Source organism: Rhinoderma darwinii, chromosome 3 (genome assembly GCF_050947455.1).
Source record: "Rhinoderma darwinii isolate aRhiDar2 chromosome 3, aRhiDar2.hap1, whole genome shotgun sequence".
In the NCBI taxonomy this organism is placed as follows: Eukaryota; Metazoa; Chordata; class Amphibia; order Anura; family Rhinodermatidae; genus Rhinoderma; species Rhinoderma darwinii.
This window is the reverse complement of record NC_134689.1, coordinates 389248129-389261562: the sequence shown is the minus strand read 5'-3', so window position 1 is coordinate 389261562 and position 13434 is coordinate 389248129. Positions and strand designations below refer to the sequence as shown.

General features: G+C 40.9%; 15 non-coding genes across 15 annotated transcripts; all 15 read right to left on the bottom strand.

Annotated features, from left to right (window-relative positions):
• Nucleotides 1-233: 233 nt before the first annotated feature.
• On the bottom strand, nt 234-306 carry TRNAR-ACG (transfer RNA arginine (anticodon ACG)). Its single transcript has one exon. It is a non-coding gene; the product is annotated as a tRNA-Arg (tRNA).
• A 1029-nt stretch (nt 307-1335) lies between these two features.
• On the bottom strand, nt 1336-1408 carry TRNAR-ACG (transfer RNA arginine (anticodon ACG)). The gene has a single exon. It is a non-coding gene; the product is annotated as a tRNA-Arg (tRNA).
• Nucleotides 1409-1886: 478 nt separating this feature from the next.
• Nucleotides 1887-1959, bottom strand: TRNAR-ACG (transfer RNA arginine (anticodon ACG)). The gene has a single exon. It is a non-coding gene; the product is annotated as a tRNA-Arg (tRNA).
• Nucleotides 1960-3539: 1580 nt separating this feature from the next.
• On the bottom strand, nt 3540-3612 carry TRNAR-ACG (transfer RNA arginine (anticodon ACG)). Its single transcript has one exon. It is a non-coding gene; the product is annotated as a tRNA-Arg (tRNA).
• A 478-nt stretch (nt 3613-4090) lies between these two features.
• Nucleotides 4091-4163, bottom strand: TRNAR-ACG (transfer RNA arginine (anticodon ACG)). Its single transcript has one exon. It is a non-coding gene; the product is annotated as a tRNA-Arg (tRNA).
• A 2203-nt stretch (nt 4164-6366) lies between these two features.
• TRNAR-ACG (transfer RNA arginine (anticodon ACG)) lies at nt 6367-6439 on the bottom strand. Its single transcript has one exon. It is a non-coding gene; the product is annotated as a tRNA-Arg (tRNA).
• A 478-nt stretch (nt 6440-6917) lies between these two features.
• TRNAR-ACG (transfer RNA arginine (anticodon ACG)) lies at nt 6918-6990 on the bottom strand. Its single transcript has one exon. It is a non-coding gene; the product is annotated as a tRNA-Arg (tRNA).
• Nucleotides 6991-7542: 552 nt separating this feature from the next.
• Nucleotides 7543-7615, bottom strand: TRNAR-ACG (transfer RNA arginine (anticodon ACG)). The gene has a single exon. It is a non-coding gene; the product is annotated as a tRNA-Arg (tRNA).
• A 478-nt stretch (nt 7616-8093) lies between these two features.
• On the bottom strand, nt 8094-8166 carry TRNAR-ACG (transfer RNA arginine (anticodon ACG)). The gene has a single exon. It is a non-coding gene; the product is annotated as a tRNA-Arg (tRNA).
• Nucleotides 8167-8644: 478 nt separating this feature from the next.
• On the bottom strand, nt 8645-8717 carry TRNAR-ACG (transfer RNA arginine (anticodon ACG)). Its single transcript has one exon. It is a non-coding gene; the product is annotated as a tRNA-Arg (tRNA).
• Nucleotides 8718-10297: 1580 nt separating this feature from the next.
• On the bottom strand, nt 10298-10370 carry TRNAR-ACG (transfer RNA arginine (anticodon ACG)). The gene has a single exon. It is a non-coding gene; the product is annotated as a tRNA-Arg (tRNA).
• Nucleotides 10371-10848: 478 nt separating this feature from the next.
• On the bottom strand, nt 10849-10921 carry TRNAR-ACG (transfer RNA arginine (anticodon ACG)). Its single transcript has one exon. It is a non-coding gene; the product is annotated as a tRNA-Arg (tRNA).
• A 552-nt stretch (nt 10922-11473) lies between these two features.
• Nucleotides 11474-11546, bottom strand: TRNAR-ACG (transfer RNA arginine (anticodon ACG)). The gene has a single exon. It is a non-coding gene; the product is annotated as a tRNA-Arg (tRNA).
• Nucleotides 11547-12024: 478 nt separating this feature from the next.
• Nucleotides 12025-12097, bottom strand: TRNAR-ACG (transfer RNA arginine (anticodon ACG)). The gene has a single exon. It is a non-coding gene; the product is annotated as a tRNA-Arg (tRNA).
• Nucleotides 12098-12575: 478 nt separating this feature from the next.
• Nucleotides 12576-12648, bottom strand: TRNAR-ACG (transfer RNA arginine (anticodon ACG)). Its single transcript has one exon. It is a non-coding gene; the product is annotated as a tRNA-Arg (tRNA).
• Nucleotides 12649-13434: the final 786 nt, after the last annotated feature.

Sequence of the window (13434 nt, the reverse complement as noted above, 5' to 3'; positions counted from 1 at the left end):
TCGGAACAGGCTAAATCACATATTTCCAGATTTTTGCCATCTAGAACAAAGAGAACAAGCCGTAGATAAAATGTGTTGTGTATTTCCTGAAAATCCATGAATATTCTTAAACCTTGGGTAAATATCATTAAAAATAAGTAAGCAAAGGGTTACTGCCGTGACCCGGATTCGGACCGGGGTTGCTGTGGCCACAACGCAGAGTACTAACCACTATACGATCACGGCAACATGTACGAGCCAGGTAGGAGTCGAACCTACAATCTTCTGATTCGTAGTCAGACGCGTTGTCCATTGCGCCACTGGCCCAGATGCAACGAGGATTGTTGCTTATGCATCACATTTCTGGATCACCTCAAAACTTACACAAGGATCCGATTGCCATAAGTTCCTTTCATGTATTGCAAAGCAAGTCGGAACCAGATAGAGGGGAAATATTTTCATGGAATCCGGAAATCATGTGAGGCAAATCAAATGGAAACCAGCTAATAACGAAATATTTTCATGTGATTGAGAACTCTTGTGGAGTTTTTACTTTTTTCCACAACACATTTTCGGAACAGGCTAAATCACATATTTCCAGATTTTTGCCATCTAGAACAAAGAGAACAAGCCGTAGATAAAATGTGTTGTGTATTTCCTGAAAATCCATGAATATTCTTAAACCTTGGGTAAATATCATTAAATATAAGTAAGCAAAGGGTTACTGCCGTGACCCGGATTCGGATCGGGGTTGCTGCAGCCACAACGCAGAGTACTAACCACTATACGATCACAGCAACATGTACGAGGCAGTTAGGAGTCGAACCTACAATCTTCTGATTCGTAGTCAGACGCGTTGTCCATTGCGCCACTGGCCCAGATGCAACGAGGATTGTTGCTTATGCATCACATTTCTGGATCACCTCAAAACTTACACAAGGATCCGATTGCCATAAGTTCCTTTCATGTATTGCAAAGCAAGTCGGAACCAGATAGAGGGGAAATATTTTCATGGAATCCGGAAATCATGTGAGACAAATCAAATGGAAACCAGCTAATAACGAAATATTTTCATGTGATTGAGAACTCTTGTGAAGTTTTTACTTTTTTCCACAACACATTTTCGGAACAGGCTAAATCACATATTTCCAGATTTTTGCCATCTAGAACAAAGAGAACAAGCCGTAGATAAAATGTGTTGTGTATTTCCTGAAAATCCATGAATATTCTTAAACCTTGGGTAAATATCATTAAAAATAAGTAAGCAAAGGGTTACTGCCGTGACCCGGATTCGGACCGGGGTTGCTGCGGCCACAACGCAGAGTACTAACCACTATACGATCACAGCAACATGTACGAGCCAGGTAGGAGTCGAACCTACAATCTTCTGATTCGTAGTCAGACGCGTTGTCCATTGCGCCACTGGCCCAGATGCAATGAGGATTGTTGCTTATGCATCACATTTCTGGATCACCTCAAAACTTACACAAGGATCCGATTGCCATAAGTTCCTTTCATGTATTGCAAAGCAAGTCGGAACCAGATAGAGGGGAAATATTTTCATGGAATCCGGAAATCATGTGAGACAAATCAAATGGAAACCAGCTAATAACGAAATATTTTCATGTGATTGAGAACTCTTGTGAAGTTTTTACTTTTTTCCACAACACATTTTCGGAACAGGCTAAATCACATATTTCCAGATTTTTGCCATCTAGAACAAAGAGAACAAGCCGTAGATAAAATGTGTTGTGTATTTCCTGAAAATCCATGAATATTCTTAAACCTTGGGTAAATATCATTAAAAATAAGTAAGCAAAGGGTTACTGCCGTGACCCGGATTCGGACCGGGGTTGCTGCAGCCACAACGCAGAGTACTAACCACTATACGATCACGGCAACATGTACGAGCCAGGTAGGAGTCGAACCTACAATCTTCTGATTCGTAGTCAGACGCGTTGTCCATTGCGCCACTGGCCCAGATGCAACGAGGATTGTTGCTTATGCATCACATTTCTGGATCACCTCAAAACTTACACAAGGATCCGATTGCCATAAGTTCCTTTCATGTATTGCAAAGCAAGTCGGAACCAGATAGAGGGGAAATATTTTCATGGAATCCGGAAATCATGTGAGACAAATCAAATGGAAACCAGCTAATAACGAAATATTTTCATGTGATTGAGAACTCTTGTGAAGTTTTTACTTTTTTCCACAACACATTTTCGGAACAGGCTAAATCACATATTTCCAGATTTTTGCCATCTAGAACAAAGAGAATAAGCCGTAGATAAAATGTGTTGTGTATTTCCTGAAAATCCATGAATATTCTTAAACCTTGGGTAAATATCATTAAAAATAAGTAAGCAAAGGGTTACTGCCGTGACCAGGATTCGGACCGGGGTTGCTGCGGCCACAACGCAGAGTACTAACCACTATACGATCACGGCAACATGTACGAGGCAGTTAGGAGTCGAACCTACAATCTTCTGATTCGTAGTCAGACGCGTTGTCCATTGCGCCACTGGCCCAGATGCAACGAGGATTGTTGCTTATGCATCACATTTCTGGATCACCTCAAAACTTACACAAGGATCCGATTGCCATAAGTTCCTTTCATGTATTGCAAAGCAAGTCGGAACCAGATAGAGGGGAAATATTTTCATGGAATCCGGAAATCATGTGAGACAAATCAAATGGAAACCAGCTAATAACGAAATATTTTCATGTGATTGAGAACTCTTGTGAAGTTTTTACTTTTTTCCACAACACATTTTCGGAACAGGCTAAATCACATATTTCCAGATTTTTGCCATCTAGAACAAAGAGAACAAGCCGTAGATAAAATGTGTTGTGTATTTCCTGAAAATCCATGAATATTCTTAAACCTTGGGTAAATATCATTAAAAATAAGTAAGCAAAGGGTTACTGCCGTGACCCGGATTCGGACCGGGGTTGCTGCGGCCACAACGCAGAGTACTAACCACTATACGATCACAGCAACATGTACGAGCCAGGTAGGAGTCGAACCTACAATCTTCTGATTCGTAGTCAGATGCGTTGTCCATTGCGCCACTGGCCCAGATGCAATGAGGATTGTTGCTTATGCATCACATTTCTGGATCACCTCAAAACTTACACAAGGATCCGATTGCCATAAGTTCCTTTCATGTATTGCAAAGCAAGTCGGAACCAGATAGAGGGGAAATATTTTCATGGAATCCGGAAATCATGTGAGACAAATCAAATGGAAACCAGCTAATAACGAAATATTTTCATGTGATTGAGAACTCTTGTGAAGTTTTTACTTTTTTCCACAACACATTTTCGGAACAGGCTAAATCACATATTTCCAGATTTTTGCCATCTAGAACAAAGAGAACAAGCCGTAGATAAAATGTGTTGTGTATTTCCTGAAAATCCATGAATATTCTTAAACCTTGGGTAAATATCATTAAAAATAAGTAAGCAAAGGGTTACTGCCGTGACCCGGATTCGGACCGGGGTTGCTGCAGCCACAACGCAGAGTACTAACCACTATACGATCACGGCAACATGTACGAGCCAGGTAGGAGTCGAACCTACAATCTTCTGATTCGTAGTCAGACGCGTTGTCCATTGCGCCACTGGCCCAGATGCAACGAGGATTGTTGCTTATGCATCACATTTCTGGATCACCTCAAAACTTACACAAGGATCCGATTGCCATAAGTTCCTTTCATGTATTGCAAAGCAAGTCGGAACCAGATAGAGGGGAAATATTTTCATGGAATCCGGAAATCATGTGAGACAAATCAAATGGAAACCAGCTAATAACGAAATATTTTCATGTGATTGAGAACTCTTGTGAAGTTTTTACTTTTTTCCACAACACATTTTCGGAACAGGCTAAATCACATATTTCCAGATTTTTGCCATCTAGAACAAAGAGAATAAGCCGTAGATAAAATGTGTTGTGTATTTCCTGAAAATCCATGAATATTCTTAAACCTTGGGTAAATATCATTAAAAATAAGTAAGCAAAGGGTTACTGCCGTGACCAGGATTCGGACCGGGGTTGCTGCGGCCACAACGCAGAGTACTAACCACTATACGATCACGGCAACATGTACGAGCCAGGTAGGAGTCGAACCTACAATCTTCTGATTCGTAGTCAGACGCGTTGTCCATTGCGCCACTGGCCCAGATGCAACGAGGATTGTTGCTTATGCATCACATTTCTGGATCACCTAAAAACTTACACAAGGATCCGATTGCCATAAGTTCCTTTCATGTATGCTTATGCATCACATTTCTGGATCACCTCAAAACTTACACAAGGATCCGATTGCCATAAGTTCCTTTCATGTATTGCAAAGCAAGTCGGAACCAGATAGAGGGGAAATATTTTCATGGAATCCGGAAATCATGTGAGACAAATCAAATGGAAACCAGCTAATAACGAAATATTTTCATGTGATTGAGAACTCTTGTGAAGTTTTTACTTTTTTCCACAACACATTTTCGGAACAGGCTAAATCACATATTTCCAGATTTTTGCCATCTAGAACAAAGAGAACAAGCCGTAGATAAAATGTGTTGTGTATTTCCTGAAAATCCATGAATATTCTTAAACCTTGGGTAAATATCATTAAAAATAAGTAAGCAAAGGGTTACTGCCGTGACCCGGATTCGGACCGGGGTTGCTGCAGCCACAACGCAGAGTACTAACCACTATACGATCACGGCAACATGTACGAGCCAGGTAGGAGTCGAACCTACAATCTTCTGATTCGTAGTCAGATGCGTTGTCCATTGCGCCACTGGCCCAGATGCAATGAGGATTGTTGCTTATGCATCACATTTCTGGATCACCTCAAAACTTACACAAGGATCCGATTGCCATAAGTTCCTTTCATGTATTGCAAAGCAAGTCGGAACCAGATAGAGGGGAAATATTTTCATGGAATCCGGAAATCATGTGAGGCAAATCAAATGGAAACCAGCTAATAACGAAATATTTTCATGATTGAGAACTCTTGTGGAGTTTTTACTTTTTTCCACAACACATTTTCGGAACAGGCTAAATCACATATTTCCAGATTTTTGCCATCTAGAACAAAGAGAACAAGCCGTAGATAAAATGTGTTGTGTATTTCCTGAAAATCCATGAATATTCTTAAACCTTGGGTAAATATCATTAAATATAAGTAAGCAAAGGGTTACTGCCGTGACCCGGATTCGGATCGGGGTTGCTGCAGCCACAACGCAGAGTACTAACCACTATACGATCACGGCAACATGTACGAGGCAGTTAGGAGTCGAACCTACAATCTTCTGATTCGTAGTCAGACGCGTTGTCCATTGCGCCACTGGCCCAGATGCAACGAGGATTGTTGCTTATGCATCACATTTCTGGATCACCTCAAAACTTACACAAGGATCCGATTGCCATAAGTTCCTTTCATGTATTGCAAAGCAAGTCGGAACCAGATAGAGGGGAAATATTTTCATGGAATCCGGAAATCATGTGAGACAATTCAAATGGAAACCAGCTAATAACGAAATATTTTCATGTGATTGAGAACTCTTGTGAAGTTTTTACTTTTTTCCACAACACATTTTCGGAACAGGCTAAATCACATATTTCCAGATTTTTGCCATCTAGAACAAAGAGAACAAGCCGTAGATAAAATGTGTTGTGTATTTCCTGAAAATCCATGAATATTCTTAAACCTTGGGTAAATATCATTAAAAATAAGTAAGCAAAGGGTTACTGCCGTGACCCGGATTCGGACCGGGGTTGCTGCGGCCACAACGCAGAGTACTAACCACTATACGATCACAGCAACATGTACGAGCCAGGTAGGAGTCGAACCTACAATCTTCTGATTCGTAGTCAGATGCGTTGTCCATTGCGCCACTGGCCCAGATGCAATGAGGATTGTTGCTTATGCATCACATTTCTGGATCACCTCAAAACTTACACAAGGATCCGATTGCCATAAGTTCCTTTCATGTATTGCAAAGCAAGTCGGAACCAGATAGAGGGGAAATATTTTCATGGAATCCGGAAATCATGTGAGACAAATCAAATGGAAACCAGCTAATAACGAAATATTTTCATGTGATTGAGAACTCTTGTGAAGTTTTTACTTTTTTCCACAACACATTTTCGGAACAGGCTAAATCACATATTTCCAGATTTTTGCCATCTAGAACAAAGAGAACAAGCCGTAGATAAAATGTGTTGTGTATTTCCTGAAAATCCATGAATATTCTTAAACCTTGGGTAAATATCATTAAAAATAAGTAAGCAAAGGGTTACTGCCGTGACCCGGATTCAGACCGGGGTTGCTGCAGCCACAACGCAGAGTACTAACCACTATACGATCACGGCAACATGTACGAGCCAGGTAGGAGTCGAACCTACAATCTTCTGATTCGTAGTCAGACGCGTTGTCCATTGCGCCACTGGCCCAGATGCAACGAGGATTGTTGCTTATGCATCACATTTCTGGATCACCTCAAAACTTACACAAGGATCCGATTGCCATAAGTTCCTTTCATGTATTGCAAAGCAAGTCGGAACCAGATAGAGGGGAAATATTTTCATGGAATCCGGAAATCATGTGAGACAAATCAAATGGAAACCAGCTAATAACGAAATATTTTCATGTGATTGAGAACTCTTGTGAAGTTTTTACTTTTTTCCACAACACATTTTCGGAACAGGCTAAATCACATATTTCCAGATTTTTGCCATCTAGAACAAAGAGAATAAGCCGTAGATAAAATGTGTTGTGTATTTCCTGAAAATCCATGAATATTCTTAAACCTTGGGTAAATATCATTAAAAATAAGTAAGCAAAGGGTTACTGCCGTGACCAGGATTCGGACCGGGGTTGCTGCGGCCACAACGCAGAGTACTAACCACTATACGATCACGGCAACATGTACGAGCCAGGTAGGAGTCGAACCTACAATCTTCTGATTCGTAGTCAGACGCGTTGTCCATTGCGCCACTGGCCCAGATGCAACGAGGATTGTTGCTTATGCATCACATTTCTGGATCACCTCAAAACTTACACAAGGATCCGATTGCCATAAGTTCCTTTCATGTATGCTTATGCATCACATTTCTGGATCACCTCAAAACTTACACAAGGATCCGATTGCCATAAGTTCCTTTCATGTATTGCAAAGCAAGTCGGAACCAGATAGAGGGGAAATATTTTCATGGAATCCGGAAATCATGTGAGACAAATCAAATGGAAACCAGCTAATAACGAAATATTTTCATGTGATTGAGAACTCTTGTGAAGTTTTTACTTTTTTCCACAACACATTTTCGGAACAGGCTAAATCACATATTTCCAGATTTTTGCCATCTAGAACAAAGAGAACAAGCCGTAGATAAAATGTGTTGTGTATTTCCTGAAAATCCATGAATATTCTTAAACCTTGGGTAAATATCATTAAAAATAAGTAAGCAAAGGGTTACTGCCGTGACCCGGATTCGGACCGGGGTTGCTGCAGCCACAACGCAGAGTACTAACCACTATACGATCACGGCAACATGTACGAGCCAGGTAGGAGTCGAACCTACAATCTTCTGATTCGTAGTCAGACGCGTTGTCCATTGCGCCACTGGCCCAGATGCAACGAGGATTGTTGCTTATGCATCACATTTCTGGATCACCTCAAAACTTACACAAGGATCCGATTGCCATAAGTTCCTTTCATGTATTGCAAAGCAAGTCGGAACCAGATAGAGGGGAAATATTTTCATGGAATCCGGAAATCATGTGAGACAAATCAAATGGAAACCAGCTAATAACGAAATATTTTCATGTGATTGAGAACTCTTGTGAAGTTTTTACTTTTTTCCACAACACATTTTCGGAACAGGCTAAATCACATATTTCCAGATTTTTGCCATCTAGAACAAAGAGAACAAGCCGTAGATAAAATGTGTTGTGTATTTCCTGAAAATCCATGAATATTCTTAAACCTTGGGTAAATATCATTAAAAATAAGTAAGCAAAGGGTTACTGCCGTGACCCGGATTCGGACCGGGGTTGCTGCGGCCACAACGCAGAGTACTAACCACTATACGATCACGGCAACATGTACGAGCCAGGTAGGAGTCGAACCTACAATCTTCTGATTCGTAGTCAGACGCGTTGTCCATTGCGCCACTGGCCCAGATGCAACGAGGATTGTTGCTTATGCATCACATTTCTGGATCACCTCAAAACTTACACAAGGATCCGATTGCCATAAGTTCCTTTCATGTATTGCAAAGCAAGTCGGAACCAGATAGAGGGGAAATATTTTCATGGAATCCGGAAATCATGTGAGGCAAATCAAATGTAAACCAGCTAATAACGAAATATTTTCATGTGATTGAGAACTCTTGTGAAGTTTTTACTTTTTTCCACAACACATTTTCGGAACAGGCTAAATCACATATTTCCAGATTTTTGCCATCTAGAACAAAGAGAACAAGCCGTAGATAAAATGTGTTGTGTATTTCCTGAAAATCCATGAATATTCTTAAACCTTGGGTAAATATCATTAAAAATAAGTAAGCAAAGGGTTACTGCCGTGACCCGGATTCGGACCGGGGTTGCTGTGGCCACAACGCAGAGTACTAACCACTATACGATCACGGCAACATGTACGAGCCAGGTAGGAGTCGAACCTACAATCTTCTGATTCGTAGTCAGACGCGTTGTCCATTGCGCCACTGGCCCAGATGCAACGAGGATTGTTGCTTATGCATCACATTTCTGGATCACCTCAAAACTTACACAAGGATCCGATTGCCATAAGTTCCTTTCATGTATTGCAAAGCAAGTCGGAACCAGATAGAGGGGAAATATTTTCATGGAATCCGGAAATCATGTGAGGCAAATCAAATGGAAACCAGCTAATAACGAAATATTTTCATGTGATTGAGAACTCTTGTGGAGTTTTTACTTTTTTCCACAACACATTTTCGGAACAGGCTAAATCACATATTTCCAGATTTTTGCCATCTAGAACAAAGAGAACAAGCCGTAGATAAAATGTGTTGTGTATTTCCTGAAAATCCATGAATATTCTTAAACCTTGGGTAAATATCATTAAATATAAGTAAGCAAAGGGTTACTGCCGTGACCCGGATTCGGATCGGGGTTGCTGCAGCCACAACGCAGAGTACTAACCACTATACGATCACGGCAACATGTACGAGGCAGTTAGGAGTCGAACCTACAATCTTCTGATTCGTAGTCAGACGCGTTGTCCATTGCGCCACTGGCCCAGATGCAACGAGGATTGTTGCTTATGCATCACATTTCTGGATCACCTCAAAACTTACACAAGGATCCGATTGCCATAAGTTCCTTTCATGTATTGCAAAGCAAGTCGGAACCAGATAGAGGGGAAATATTTTCATGGAATCCGGAAATCATGTGAGACAAATCAAATGGAAACCAGCTAATAACGAAATATTTTCATGTGATTGAGAACTCTTGTGAAGTTTTTACTTTTTTCCACAACACATTTTCGGAACAGGCTAAATCACATATTTCCAGATTTTTGCCATCTAGAACAAAGAGAACAAGCCGTAGATAAAATGTGTTGTGTATTTCCTGAAAATCCATGAATATTCTTAAACCTTGGGTAAATATCATTAAAAATAAGTAAGCAAAGGGTTACTGCCGTGACCCGGATTCGGACCGGGGTTGCTGCGGCCACAACGCAGAGTACTAACCACTATACGATCACAGCAACATGTACGAGCCAGGTAGGAGTCGAACCTACAATCTTCTGATTCGTAGTCAGATGCGTTGTCCATTGCGCCACTGGCCCAGATGCAATGAGGATTGTTGCTTATGCATCACATTTCTGGATCACCTCAAAACTTACACAAGGATCCGATTGCCATAAGTTCCTTTCATGTATTGCAAAGCAAGTCGGAACCAGATAGAGGGGAAATATTTTCATGGAATCCGGAAATCATGTGAGACAAATCAAATGGAAACCAGCTAATAACGAAATATTTTCATGTGATTGAGAACTCTTGTGAAGTTTTTACTTTTTTCCACAACACATTTTCGGAACAGGCTAAATCACATATTTCCAGATTTTTGCCATCTAGAACAAAGAGAACAAGCCGTAGATAAAATGTGTTGTGTATTTCCTGAAAATCCATGAATATTCTTAAACCTTGGGTAAATATCATTAAAAATAAGTAAGCAAAGGGTTACTGCCGTGACCCGGATTCGGACCGGGGTTGCTGCAGCCACAACGCAGAGTACTAACCACTATACGATCACGGCAACATGTACGAGCCAGGTAGGAGTCGAACCTACAATCTTCTGATTCGTAGTCAGACGCGTTGTCCATTGCGCCACTGGCCCAGATGCAACGAGGATTGTTGCTTATGCATCACATTTCTGGATCACCTCAAAACTTACACAAGGATCCGATTGCCATAAGTTCCTTTCATGTATTGCAAAGCAAGTCGGAACCAGATAGAGGGGAAATATTTTCATGGAATCCGGAAATCATGTGAGACAAATCAAATGGAAACCAGCTAATAACGAAATATTTTCATGTGATTGAGAACTCTTGTGAAGTTTTTACTTTTTTCCACAACACATTTTCGGAACAGGCTAAATCACATATTTCCAGATTTTTGCCATCTAGAACAAAGAGAATAAGCCGTAGATAAAATGTGTTGTGTATTTCCTGAAAATCCATGAATATTCTTAAACCTTGGGTAAATATCATTAAAAATAAGTAAGCAAAGGGTTACTGCCGTGACCAGGATTCGGACCGGGGTTGCTGCGGCCACAACGCAGAGTACTAACCACTATACGATCACGGCAACATGTACGAGCCAGGTAGGAGTCGAACCTACAATCTTCTGATTCGTAGTCAGACGCGTTGTCCATTGCGCCACTGGCCCAGATGCAACGAGGATTGTTGCTTATGCATCACATTTCTGGATCACCTCAAAACTTACACAAGGATCCGATTGCCATAAGTTCCTTTCATGTATGCTTATGCATCACATTTCTGGATCACCTCAAAACTTACACAAGGATCCGATTGCCATAAGTTCCTTTCATGTATTGCAAAGCAAGTCGGAACCAGATAGAGGGGAAATATTTTCATGGAATCCGGAAATCATGTGAGACAAATCAAATGGAAACCAGCTAATAACGAAATATTTTCATGTGATTGAGAACTCTTGTGAAGTTTTTACTTTTTTCCACAACACATTTTCGGAACAGGCTAAATCACATATTTCCAGATTTTTGCCATCTAGAACAAAGAGAACAAGCCGTAGATAAAATGTGTTGTGTATTTCCTGAAAATCCATGAATATTCTTAAACCTTGGGTAAATATCATTAAAAATAAGTAAGCAAAGGGTTACTGCCGTGACCCGGATTCGGACCGGGGTTGCTGCAGCCACAACGCAGAGTACTAACCACTATACGATCACGGCAACATGTACGAGCCAGGTAGGAGTCGAACCTACAATCTTCTGATTCGTAGTCAGACGCGTTGTCCATTGCGCCACTGGCCCAGATGCAACGAGGATTGTTGCTTATGCATCACATTTCTGGATCACCTCAAAACTTACACAAGGATCCGATTGCCATAAGTTCCTTTCATGTATTGCAAAGCAAGTCGGAACCAGATAGAGGGGAAATATTTTCATGGAATCCGGAAATCATGTGAGACAAATCAAATGGAAACCAGCTAATAACGAAATATTTTCATGTGATTGAGAACTCTTGTGAAGTTTTTACTTTTTTCCACAACACATTTTCGGAACAGGCTAAATCACATATTTCCAGATTTTTGCCATCTAGAACAAAGAGAATAAGCCGTAGATAAAATGTGTTGTGTATTTCCTGAAAATCCATGAATATTCTTAAACCTTGGGTAAATATCATTAAAAATAAGTAAGCAAAGGGTTACTGCCGTGACCAGGATTCGGACCGGGGTTGCTGCGGCCACAACGCAGAGTACTAACCACTATACGATCACGGCAACATGTACGAGCCAGGTAGGAGTCGAACCTACAATCTTCTGATTCGTAGTCAGACGCGTTGTCCATTGCGCCACTGGCCCAGATGCAACGAGGATTGTTGCTTATGCATCACATTTCTGGATCACCTCAAAACTTACACAAGGATCCGATTGCCATAAGTTCCTTTCATGTATTGCAAAGCAAGTCGGAACCAGATAGAGGGGAAATATTTTCATGGAATCCGGAAATCATGTGAGACAAATCAAATGGAAACCAGCTAATAACGAAATATTTTCATGTGATTGAGAACTCTTGTGAAGTTTTTACTTTTTTCCACAACACATTTTCGGAACAGGCTAAATCACATATTTCCAGATTTTTGCCATCTAGAACAAAGAGAATAAGCCGTAGATAAAATGTGTTGTGTATTTCCTGAAAATCCATGAATATTCTTAAACCTTGGGTAAATATCATTAAAAATAAGTAAGCAAAGGGTTACTGCCGTGACCAGGATTCGGACCGGGGTTGCTGCGGCCACAACGCAGAGTACTAACCACTATACGATCACGGCAACATGTACGAGCCAGGTAGGAGTCGAACCTACAATCTTCTGATTCGTAGTCAGACGCGTTGTCCATTGCGCCACTGGCCCAGATGCAACGAGGATTGTTGCTTATGCATCACATTTCTGGATCACCTCAAAACTTACACAAGGATCCGATTGCCATAAGTTCCTTTCATGTATGCTTATGCATCACATTTCTGGATCACCTCAAAACTTACACAAGGATCCGATTGCCATAAGTTCCTTTCATGTATTGCAAAGCAAGTCGGAACCAGATAGAGGGGAAATATTTTCATGGAATCCGGAAATCATGTGAGACAAATCAAATGGAAACCAGCTAATAACGAAATATTTTCATGTGATTGAGAACTCTTGTGAAGTTTTTACTTTTTTCCACAACACATTTTCGGAACAGGCTAAATCACATATTTCCAGATTTTTGCCATCTAGAACAAAGAGAACAAGCCGTAGATAAAATGTGTTGTGTATTTCCTGAAAATCCATGAATATTCTTAAACCTTGGGTAAATATCATTAAAAATAAGTAAGCAAAGGGTTACTGCCGTGACCCGGATTCGGACCGGGGTTGCTGCAGCCACAACGCAGAGTACTAACCACTATACGATCACGGCAACATGTACGAGCCAGGTAGGAGTCGAACCTACAATCTTCTGATTCGTAGACAGACGCGTTGTCCATTGCGCCACTGGCCCAGATGCAACGAGGATTGTTGCTTATGCATCACATTTCTGGATCACCTCAAAACTTACACAAGGATCCGATTGCCATAAGTTCCTTTCATGTATTGCAAAGCAAGTCGGAACCAGATAGAGGGGAAATATTTTCATGGAATCCGGAAATCATGTGAGACAAA